We start from the raw sequence: 12,842 nt of genomic DNA, 5'->3' as shown, positions 1-12,842 counted from the left end.
AAACCTTTTGCACTTTACGTACATGAGAAAGATGGATGTGCATTGTTAGTTTTAGTACAGACACATGGCGATAAGCAGCGTCCCTGTACATATTTTTCAGCAGTACTTGATCCTGTCTCTCGAGCGTTGCCTGGGTGTTTTCATTCAGTTGCAGCAACAGCTGTGTCAATACGTCAAAGTGAAGGGATAGTTTTGTCACAAAATCTGTTGGTGTTAGTACCCCATGCGGTTGATGCTCTTTTAAATCAAACAGAGACGCAACATTTAACTAGCGCTCGCCTGACAGGATATGAATTGACAAAGCTGGCTCCTCACATTATACTGAAGAGATGTGCAACACTAAATCCAGCCACTTTGTTGCCATATCCGGTGACTCGGCCTCAGTCACAAGAAACACATGATTGTATATTCCTTACCGAAGAACAGACAAAGGGTCATATTGATTTGCAAGATACGCCCCTTCCAGATGTAGCCGGGGAATTGTGGGTTGATGGGTCTTGTTTGAAGTTGCCAGACGGTACGACCTCAACTGCATAGGCAATCACCACAATACACACGGTAGTGGAGACAGCTCGTATACCACAGAAGTCAGCTCAAGCAGCTGAACTAATAGCTTTGACACGAGCATGTGAGCTTAGTACTGACTTATGTGTGAACATTTATACAGACAGCCACTATGCTTTTGGAGTGGCTCATGATTTTGGTTTGCTTTGGAAGGAGAGAGGCGTTTTACCACATCCCACGGGATGCAGATAATGCACTGAGAATTAGTGCATAACCTCTTGACTGCATTGACATATCCAAAGAAAATAGCTATTGTGAAATGTAGTGCACACAAGAGAGTGACTGATAAGATAGGGCAAGGTAATGCCCTTGCGGACCGCGTAGCACGTGAGACTGCGATGCAGCGAAGTACTACTTCTATGTATGTAGTGAAGTCACAAGCTGAACGTTGGCATATTGCTAGACAAGACTTATTAGATATACAGAAATCTGCTTCTGTGAAAGAACGTGAGCAATGGTCTGAAGAAGGAGAATTTGATGATGAGGGCTGTTGGCGGAATAAGCAGATGGATAAATGGAAATTGCCTATAGCTTTTGTACAACCTATGGTTCAGCTGGCACATGGGCTGGCACATGTTGGAGCTTCAACAATAACGAAGTTTGGGAGCATACAGAAATTTCCAGTACAGTCTTGTTTGATCTGTTTACAATACAATCCTGGAAAAGGGACACAAACTCTTGCGGGAGGGTTTGCTACACCAACTGCACCTTTCGAAGTTCTACAAATGGATTATATTCAGCTTGGACGCTGCAACAATTTAAAGTATGTCTTGGTGGTGGTATGTGCCTTCATTAAATGGATAGAGGCGTACCCCACAAAGGATAATACAGCCATTACCACAGCGAAGGTGCTTTTGAAATAATTTTTCCCTGGTTTGGTGTTTGCAGACTTTTATGGAATGATAACGGACCTCATTTTGTTGGGGAAGTTATTAAGTATGTCCTGAAAGGATTAGGGATCAAACAGAAGTTCCATGCGGTTTTCCACCCACAATCAGCAGGGTTGGTGGAAAGATATAATGCTACTTTGAAGTTGAAGTTGAAGTTAGCGAAGATACAGGCTTCCACATCTTTAACTTGGCCGGATGCATTACCGTTGACATTATTGTCTATTAGGTCAGTGCCACACTCTCGAACAGGCCTTACCCCCTATGAAATAGTATTTGAAGGCCAATGAACATTTGGGGAGTTCCTAAGCCAAATTCTGTATATGATGTACCTTATGTCCTGATGAATGATTATTTGGCACAGTTAACCAACAATTTGGTTTCTATTCATCAACAGGTTCGAGAAGCACTTCCTGACAGATCTAAAGGTGAAGGCCATGAACTCCGACCTGGTGACCAGGTGATGATTAAGTCCTTTGAAAGATCAAGCAGCTTGGAACCAAGGTGGCGAGGCCTAGAGCAGGTGCTCCGTGCGACAAGGACAGCAGTTCGAGTGACAAACCGAAAGAATTGGGTCCATAGTACTCACTACAAGAGAGTGCTACCTACCTTGGTGGAACCTGCTGTGCTGACCGATCATCGAGAGATCTTGACTACGGAGAAAGGCCGTGCTGTATCACCTGACGAATCTGCAGAGTTCTTCCTGGACCATAAGATTTCTGGAGTGTTGCGATATAATTTGAGAACGAGGAAAGAATCTGAAAAAATGCTGAAAAAAACTGGTTCAGCTACAGTCCTGGGTTAGTGAAACGGAGAGCCAATGTGGCAAGGGTGGGGGATCAGCCATGCATTAGAGTAGTGACATCCGTATTGGCCTGTGGAGAAGAAATCAGCGGCTGCCCAGGGATGAGAGCTCCAACTATTGTTTTTAATTAATTTCTGGAAGGGCCGATTATCACTGTTGCTAAAATGAATGACAAAGTGATCATTAGTACTATGGGGTTTGTTGTTGTTTTGGTGATTATAGCAATAATCACCTGGTTTGTTGAAAAGATGGCTCCTGCTCGTGAGTTTTTTGTTGCCACTACTCCAGTACCAGAGGATCACTATTACTTTACGCTTCCTTATGAGGAGCAGAAGCACCGTCAATCGTACTTCAATAATACTTTTATTCAGATGTTGCATCATACTCATAATGCTACAAATACTACTAACTGTTGGGTATGTGGAATGATGTCTGCGCATCAAAAGAAAGGAGGAACACCTTTCATTCATCTTCCTTTTTCACACATTGGTTCTTGTCAAGCTTGGTATACGCTTTTTTTGCATCTGGAAAACGTACAGAGGGCAGACTTCTTTTTCGCCTTAATAAAGTATGCTACCAAGACAAAGATGGGTATCCCCAAGCCAAAGGAACTAAATGGGAATGGGAAGAGTATCAACCGGACAATGTTTCAATACCATATGTCTTCACAAAATTTAAGAGACTCTGACAAGAAAGAACAATTTGTGATTTCTGTTACAAAAACTAAAGCAGATTTATGTATACATAGCTTTGGGCGAATTCCAGTGGGGACAAGCGATTGTATCTTGATTTTAACTATTGAGGGTGTAAATAATAGTAGTTTTACAGCTTCACATAATACATATTTTGTTTGTGGTAACTATGGATATTACCAACTACCTGTTGGGTGGTCAGGTGTGTGTTATGTATCTTTTCTATTACCCCCTGTGTTTTTGGCACCTGCATCATATCTCTGAGATTTTAAACTGTTCAAGGACATCATTCAAAATAGATATAAAAGGACAATAAGTACAAACGAGGTAGACCAAACGGACACTAGCCTGCAACAATATGTTGATTTTAATTTAGGGTTGTTCTCCTTTGTGGGTGCTGCGTTAAACAGTAGGAAGGTGAGACGATTGACTAGGGTTGTGGAATCTGTTATCAATCAGGCAGCTCTGACACTTGGGAATATTACCAAGGAGCTCCAAATTGCAAGGATTGTAGAGCTCAAAAATCGTATGGTACTAGATGTGATATTAGCTGATCGAGGTGTTGCATGTAGCATCATCGGTAGTAGTTGCTGCGTTTTCATTCCAGATCACTCACCTTCAGTATTTGATACAATATCTAAATTGCATAAAATTGCGGCAGAAATTCACACAGAGACTAGTACTTGGACTTTTTCTGGATGGTTTTGGGCTCTTGTTTCCACCTGGGGCTGGAAACTACTGACTATGCTGTGTGTAATGATTACAATATTTTTCACATGCTGTATCTGTATTCAGTGCGGTCCAATGTTCTGCTCCATGTGTTTTACTGCTTGTATGCCTACCAAAAGAGAAATAACAGAAATGAAAGCACAACACGTTAGATAAGGAAATAACTGAAATGATGAGCATAAATATACAAGATGAAAATTTAGATTATCCCAGAAAGACGAATGTCTTCAGCTAATACTGAAAGGGTCGTCTGTTGTAATTTAGTAGCAATTAGATTAAGCATTAGCAGAAGACATCTTGTATTTAGCAACTATTGTGAACATTTCGCGGAATCCATTTTGTATTCATGGCAGCCATTATCTCTGCCACATGCTGCCATGTGCTCTGTCCTACCTTCCTGTTAACTACTCTTGAAAATCTGTCTAGTGACAAGTTATATTTAGCATCTCCCACTTTCGCACATGCCCAGTAAGATCTGCAGCTGTTAGTAATTAGTAACAAACAGTAATGTCTCAACTAGTCCTCCTACCTGTTGACTGTGCATTTCCATATGACCTTATATGTATACAAGTCTTACTTCTATAATTGTACCACCTTCTTTTTAGCCCCTGCGTGGGTATAAACGGACCATGCTCTCTTAGGTCAGTGTGCTACTTCAAACACTACCGAAGGGTGCTGTTTGAACTGTAGTACCACCTCATGAGGTTTAATAAACTTTGTCTTTTATTTCAGTTTCTGTGCCAACTTCTACCTATATGGTCTGAGGACTTTGTGCAGAGAAGAGCGAACCCCTTGCACTAGTAGACCTTGCTGAGGCTTACTTTGACACCACATCCCTCCCAGCCATTACCCATCACATACGCCACCCTGCATCACCCACAACTAACTACCAGGCCCACATCACCCCCGCTGTGCACAGCCACCCACCCCTGCACGTACCCACAATGGAATAATAACCCCCACCACAATGTAACCCCACCACAGCCACTAAATGCAATGTCCACCTCCCAAAGGCACCCCTGAAGGCCACTGAAAGGCACACCAGCACTAAATTGCACAGTACAGCCCACCTCCAACCCTCCTGCATATGTAACAAACATTTCTATGTCCCCCAACAGGCACCACCACCCATGCAACCCTAATGGAGGGGACAAGGAGATCCACAGCATCCCAGGGAGACAAAGGCACATCACAGGACACTGGTGAAGGATCCCTGGACACTGATGAGCAGGCAGGCCCCTCACAGAGCCCTGGATGCTCACCATGCAGCAGCCCCACCCAGGAAAATACTGTCACCCCTAACACCCAGTCAAGACCAGCAGGCCAGGGGAGGCGTGCTCACACCAGTGGACCAAGGGCACAAACAGGTGGAACACAGCAACAGAGGCCACAGTCTCCCACCCCCAACATGCAGGAAGATGAGGGCCCCAGTACTAGTGGCACGTCAAGACCTGTGCAGGGGACACAGGCACAGGGGGCCAGGGCAAGGTCAAGTGCCCCAGTGGGTCACGGGGTAGGGCACCGGATAGATGCAGCAGCCCAGGAAGTTATTGCGCAGGTATTGGGGGTCTACCAAGATACCCAAGAAAGGTTGGCACAGATTGTGTCCACCCTGGAGCAAAGTCAGAGGATGCAGCTGGAACACCACCAACAGGCCATGGAGCAGTGGAAAGAACACAATGCCACAATGGCCACCAATACTGGAGCACTGCTGCAGTTGGTCAACAAACCATGAGACACCCACACCGAACAAGAGGCCCCCACAACAGCCCTGGACAACTAGCAACAGTTGTCCCAATCAGCTGAAACAGCACAGGAAATACCCTCGCAGGAATCACAAGGGCCGACCATGTCACCCCAAGTAGCTCCACAGCAGGCACCCAAACGTAGTCTCAGGCCAAGATATGGCACTGGAAACCCAGCTAAGAACAAGCCCCCTTCCAACAATTGACACTGCTACTACTGCCAAGCAACCATCCAACCCATTCACAAACTGCACTTAGCTGAGGGCTAAATATTGTACTAAACTACAAATAGGACACACCTATGATATCAAACAGGCCTGCCACCAAGTCGGTTTTGAGGACACCCAACCTTAACGACTTCCATCACTGTACATAGCACATTTCACTGTATTCCACCAATAAACAACATATCTCACCTGTAACACTGTCCCCTGTCTTCAATGTTGAACAAAGTGGAGTAATGATGCAACAGGCAGGGATAAACTTTATTGTCACATTGTGCATGCTGGTGGTACAGTGTGTTTCTAAATAGTCAAGAAGGGAATGCTTATATTGTCTGTCTGTACCATGCTGAAGAGGTCCATGACTCGCAGATCATGACCAATTCCCCTTAGTTGACATGGCACACTTACAGTATCAGTCACTAACCACATATACAGGCTGAAGTCACAAACAGTTATTGGAAGTAGAGTTGTATCAGTTGGTTTCTGGATTTGACATCTTCCCCTTCCTCATCCTCACCATCACTCTCCTCACCTCTCTGAGGTAACAGATCAGGACTTATAGCACCCTCCACCTCCAAAAGGGGGATTGAATGTCTCTCTGCCACGTTGTGAAGCATGCAGCACGCCATGACTATCCTACACACCTTATCAGGCCCAGCCTTCAGGAGACCTATAGTACGCTCTATCACACTCCTAGTACGTCCATGGGCCTCATTGTATTTCCTCTCTGCATCCGTCCTGGGATTCCTCACTGGTGTCAGGAGCCAACGCAAGTTTGGATAGCCAGAATCACCTAGAGAAATGGTCAATACAAAGTCATCATTGGAATGTCCTTAGTCTGACAGGCTGGTTTACTGCAATGTGTCAGTTAGTGACAGGCACACTCACCTATGAGCCACCCTCTGTCCTCTTGGAGTTGTTCCATCTTTTGTGTCACACCACTGTTCCCCAAAACAAATGAATCATGGACTGAACCCGAAAACATGGCATTCACATGGGATATGTACTGGTCTGCTGTACATACCAATTGGATGTTCATGGAGTGAAAGTTCTTCCTGTTTCTGTACACCTGTTCACTCACTCTTGGGGGGATGATGGGTATGTGAGTTCCATCGATGGCACCAATAACATGGGGAATGTTTGCAAAGGCATAGAAGTCTGACTTGATGGCAGGGAGGTCAGCACTTTGGGGGAATCGCACATAGGATTGCAGATGTTGTACAAATGCATTCAGAAATCTTGTAAGTACCTGGCTGAACATTGGCTGTGAGAAACCAGCACCCATGCCCACTGTCACTTGAAATGAGCCTGTGGCCAGGAAATGGAGTGCGGAGAGCGCCTGCACCTCAGTTGGAATGGCATGCTGATTACGATTTCCGGGAGTCAGTGCAGGATCCAGTAATGCACATAGGTCCTGAATAGTTGCTTGTGTGAGTCTGTAAGTGATAATGATCTGACGCTCCACCATGGTCCCCATATCCACAAGTGGTCTGTACACAGATGGTGCCCTTCCTCGCCACAAGGGTCGGTACCTGTGAGGGTTAAGAACAAGGAGTCATGTGCACACATAACTGGCATATTTGCTAAACACATTCACTGCATTCTTCATAGTAGTGTCTGTACAATAACTGCAACCTGACAGATGTACATTGACCTCACTAATAGGGAACGGAGTAAATTATGTGTGCTTATATACTCTACGGATAGAGACATAGGTGCTTCATATGGCTAGTAGGCCCAGCATTGTGAGTAAATTGAATTTCAAGATGCGTAGGTGATGGTAAAATGTCTGCCCAATGTAGTTCTGCCCCTTCGTTGTGGAAGTGAGCTAAGACAGCTAGAGGTTGACGTCACAGCATATGGCAGTGTTGACCGCTGTTCGCACCCTCATTGGATAACATGGATGCCAATGGGGAATCCTGGCGTATCATGATCGTTGCCGGCGGTGACGGTGCATTCCGCCACAGAACGTATGTGCGTTCGTCATCGTGTGATCACTTGACTCCTTGATCCTGTGCGGACAAGTACTCCACTCTGTGTACTGCTGTGGCCTGCCTCTGGCTATGGATGTTCCACGTGGTGCAGGGGAAAGGGCTCTGGCATTCACCCAGGAAGAACTGGAGAAACTGGTGGAAGGGGTCCTGCCCCTGTACGGCAGACTTTACGGCCGGCCAGAGGTACAGGTGAGTCCGGGTTTGGGGGGCACTGTTTGTTTAATGGATGGAGTGGATTGCTCTGATGTGCGCTCCTGTGAGCCAGGATGGGGCTTGGTGCATGGAATGCCACGTGCCACTGTCCTGCATATCTGGGAGTACTGTCTGTCCTATGTCTAACAATCAGCCAGCTATTGCCATTGTGCAGGTGCCTGACCTCTGTGTTTCTTCTCTGTGTCTCCCTACTAGGTCAGCGCCCACCAGAAGAGGGCACATTGGCATGCCATCGCCAAGGAGGTATGGACGCTGGGGGTCTACAACCTGCAGAGCACCCACTGTCGTAAGAGGTGGGAGGACCTGCAGCGCTGGGCGCGGATGATCGGTGAGGCCCAGCTGGGGAAGTCCTCCCAACGTGGTAGGGGTGCCCGTCGGGCACTGACCCCCCTCATGCACAGGATCCTGGCGGTGACGTACCCAGAACTGGATGGGCTCTTGAAGGCTGCACAGCAGTCACAAGGGGGTGAGTACTCACAGCCCATACTTCAGCCTGGAAGGATGAGTATGTGTGCGATAGGGCTCATGGTGCTTAGAGCAGGGTTTTTGACTGGTGGCCAGCTACTGTCTACTCCCCAAAGGGTGTATGGGTGTCCCTGTCAGGTTTCACCTACCTCAGCTTCAATGTAATGACAGGATATGGGTGTAGGTCACTATACTGCTCAGTAGTCAGGGCCATGGTCATGGGCCTAGTGCACGGTGCTGCTTGTTGGGTGTGTCTGCTGGGTAGGTGTATGTCTGGCCATTGTGTATCAGCATTCAGCTACTTACAAGTGTCTCTCCTGTTTTGTCTCCCCATCCCTGTCCTCTTTTGTGTGTCTGGTACAGCATCAACATCAGGCGAGGGAGCTGAGGCACCGGCTAGTGGGGAGACAGTGGCCCACGGATCCTCGGAGGCAGAGACAACGGACGCCCAGGGGACCAGTGGGTGGGGGGGGCGAGGGGACTGCCACGGGGGAGGCTACTACCACAGGGTATAGTGACTCTGAAACCTCCTCCGATGGGGGTCCTCCGGCGGTGGCGGACACTAGTTGACAAATCACGACTGTGAGATCTTCCGCCACCACCCATACCATCAGCACCCTCCCTTCTGCTCCCCACTGAGTTGGCTGTGCCCACCCACCCAGAAAGGTGGGCGTCTCCTTCGCCCCAGGCACCTCCTCCCCTGCCCCAGTCAACCCTGCTGCCCTCACAGAGGAGGCTATTGACCTCCTGAGAACCATCTGTGTAGGGCAGACAACCATTGTCAATGCCATCCGGGGCTAGCATCAGAGGTGCAGCAGACTAATGCCTATCTGGATGGCATTCACAGTGCTGTGTCTGCCCTACAGAGATCTTTTCAGGCTCTGGCCTCCTCTTGGTTGGCAGCCAGTTCCCCTGGCAATTCCGTCCCCCCTCCAACCTCCTCTACCCCTTCCAGCACCCCACTCCCTTTACCAGTCCGAGGCACACATTCAGACACGCAGTCAAGCAAATCAACACACAAAAAGCACACTTCCAAACACAAGCACCACACCTCCCACCACAAGCAGTCACACAGCCAACAGACACCTGCACACACAACAACGTCCACTTCCCCAGTGTGCCCGCCTCTTCCGCATCCCTGTCTGTCCCCTCTATATGCACACCCTCATGCACTGCACCTTCACTCACTGTTACTGCTCCTCTTCCTGCACTCACCACAATAGCAGACAGCCATACATGCACCCCATACACCACACCTGCACACACAACAACGTCCACTTCCCCCAGTGTGCCCGTCTCTTCCGCATCCCTGTCTGTCCCCTCTACATGCACACCCTCATGCACTGCACCTTCACTCACTGTTACTGCTCCTCTTCCTGCACTCACCTCAATAGCAGACAGCCATACATGCAACCCATACACCACACCTGCACTCACCACCTCCACTGTAGTTGAGACATGCAGCACACTCACCCGACTTGCAGACACCCACCCAACATACATCCACACTAGCTGTCTGTCTTCTCCTACTGTGTCCACCCCCCCACCTCCCAAAGCACTCAAACGCATCAGACATCCACCACACCACAGCATACTGAGTAGTCACCAGGCACCCACTACACGCACACCTACACCCCATACATCAACTCCCTCGCCTCCACGCCCGCATCCACGCCCACCCCAATTGCTCCTAAGAAACTTTTCCTCTCCCGTGTAGACCTGTTCGCACCCACAGGCCCACCCCGTCTTGTCCTGAAACGTGCCCACCTCCTTGCCCTTTCCGCTCCTTCGTTATCGCAGCCCACTCCGGTCCAGCCTTCCCATTCCTGTGCCCCTTCTCCAGTTAAGAAGAAGGCAGGCTCAGAGCCTAAGGCATCCTGCTCTGCCCGAGCAAAACAGCCCCCACCCCCTTCAAAAGAGAAGCCCACCCCCCTCCAACCTCCTCACGCAAGTCAAAGTCCCACCCCGTCGTAAATCCCCATCCCCACCAACCCCTGGCCCCATTCCGTGAGTTGCCTGGATCCCCCTACGGTGCCCTGTTGAGTGGAGTACCCAGCACTTGTGGGAGTCAGGTGTGGCCAGTTGTGGCCAAGAAAAATTTACTTTTTATGGACTGGCCATTGGCCCTTTTATCATCATTTAGCTCAGTGAGCTTCTTAATAAAGTTTCTGTGTGGCCTGTGTTTGGGTTGCACGCAGTTCCACCCTGGTGTTTGTTTAAATAATTTATGGCTGTGGTGCTAATGTATGTCCTATGGCCAAGTTGCAGTGGCCTTCGGTCGGGTACGTCCCTCTTGGTGTGGGGTGTCTGACTATTGCTGCTGGGAAGGGTTGGGGGGCTTTGCGGAGTGGTTGATGTGGGTGGGTATGTAACTTTGCCCTTTCCTCCCTTGTGTTGTAGGTTGTGGTACTTACAGTCGTCGGCTTCGTCGGCGGTCTGGGTCGTTTAGATATATGGCAAGGAGCAAGGCTGGCATGATCTGCAGCTCTCTGTCCATGGCTGCTGCAGCGCGTTTTGTTGACCTCCGGTGAGTGTTTCCTTCTATTTGTTTAATTTCCGCCTGGCTTTGTGTGGCGGTGGTTCCCGCCCCGGAACTGGCGGCGGAATGGTGGTTCATTATTTGATGGGCGGGTTGGGCATTTCTGACGGCCTGTGGGCAGTCTCTGCCATTGTCAGCGGGACTCCTTTCCTGATGGTGGGTGGTGCGCGAGATGCGTGAGTTTCGTTTGGTTCATTATTTGCCGGTCCGGACCGCTCCTCTGTTGGCAGTTTCTACTGCCACCGCCGGCGGTGCGGAACGTACCGCCATTTTCATAATGACGGCCTTAACCCGGTTAGAGGCTTTATAGGGAAAGACTGGGGAAATGGTCCAGGGAGCGGAGAATTCGTTCTTGTAACCGTGCCCCGGAAGTCTGGAGCCGTATGATAGGCGCAGGCTAGTTCAACCGCAGAAGAGTTGTCCAAGCCGGGATGTTGTCTGATCCAATTCTAAGTGGAGGTGGGTAGAGCTTCAAGATATTGTTCTAATACTATGGCTTGGAACATTTCTACTTTGGTAGTTTCTGTAGGGGATAGCCATTTACCAGATTCATGGTGAACCCGATAATAAAGAGTATGTGGATTCTCAGGACTTATCCACATAGTACGTCAAAAGCGTATCTATAACTTTCTTGGTCTAACCCCACCTGTTCTAGGATGGCCTTTTTAATGTCTATGTAGGGGATTATTCCACCCGGGTTCACCGCTTGATAGGCAGCCTGTGGTAGTCCCGTAAGTAAAGGAGCAATATACTGGCCCCAGCGATCTGGTGGCCAGTTAGCCGAACTTGCTACTCTTTCAAAGTTTGTGAAAAATGCGTTGGGGTCATCATTTTCCTGATACTTCTGTAATACGGTGCTAGGGACGTTCAGGTGTACTCTGATTGTAGCTGTTGTCTCTATGAGCTTTCCTATTGCGGTTTTGTGTACTAGTTTCTTATTGGCTATGATCGTAGCTTGGCTTTTCAAGGCAGTTTGTAAAGCATCACGATCCTCCCGAGCTTCTTTAATCTGTTCCTCCCACACGAGTTGTAAATGTCTCTGGCCTTCTGCTAATTGGGCTATCATTTCTGCCAAGCTTGGTTTCTCCTCCATTTTACTTTTCCTGTCTGCTGGAAGTTTGTATCCCATTTCTGACACCACTTGTGACAGGTAAGTACAAATGGTTATGCAAGTAGGCAAACAATTTTTACGGTTTTCTTTTTATTTGTCTTTTCCAATGAATGTCTCTCTTAGTCTCTTTCTCATTTGGCTGTATGCCTGTAGGATGTATCCTTCCTTTTGTTCTTCCTAGTTCCTTGTAGCTTCTTTTTCTGTTTCAGGTTGACGTCTCATGATTCCTGAAGATCGTCCACACCATGAGAGGGAGAGAAAAAGAAGAAACCCTTTTAAGAGGTACCTTCAAATTATATCAGGTTTTTCTCTTTCTTTTCTCTCTGGCTATTCTTTTCTCTATTTCTTACTCGTTTTTTTGCTATTCTCTGTATCCCTTCGTTTTAGTGATTTAGGCCCTCATTATGACATTGGCGGTAAGTGCCACTTACCACCATACTGACTACCGCCAACATACAGCGACTGCGGCGGTATAACCCTACGCTTATGACCCACGCATAGAAATCCGCCACTTTACAGACACACACAAGTCCGCCAGCTCAAAGGTCAGTGATATAATGGCAGTACCAAAACCCACACTGTTACACCAACAGATATAGGCCCACAGCGTTATGACCCACGAATCACCGCAGCGGTCTTTCAACTGCGGTAAACCATTGGCGGTACAGACTGCTGTGCTCAAAATACACACAACCTAACAATACAACACCACAATGGACAATTCAAACTATACACGCCTGACACACATACACACACCACACCCACACAAACACACCACTATAAAACACACACACACTACCCACAACCCTTTACGAAAAGAAAATTGACAACTGAGAGAGAGACACGCCGGGAGCACCCACTGAATCAGAGCCAC

The sequence above is a fragment of the Pleurodeles waltl genome, chromosome 4_1 (genome assembly GCF_031143425.1).
Source record: "Pleurodeles waltl isolate 20211129_DDA chromosome 4_1, aPleWal1.hap1.20221129, whole genome shotgun sequence".
Lineage (NCBI taxonomy): Eukaryota > Metazoa > Chordata > Amphibia > Caudata > Salamandridae > Pleurodeles > Pleurodeles waltl.
Note: the sequence above shows the minus strand (reverse complement) of the source record.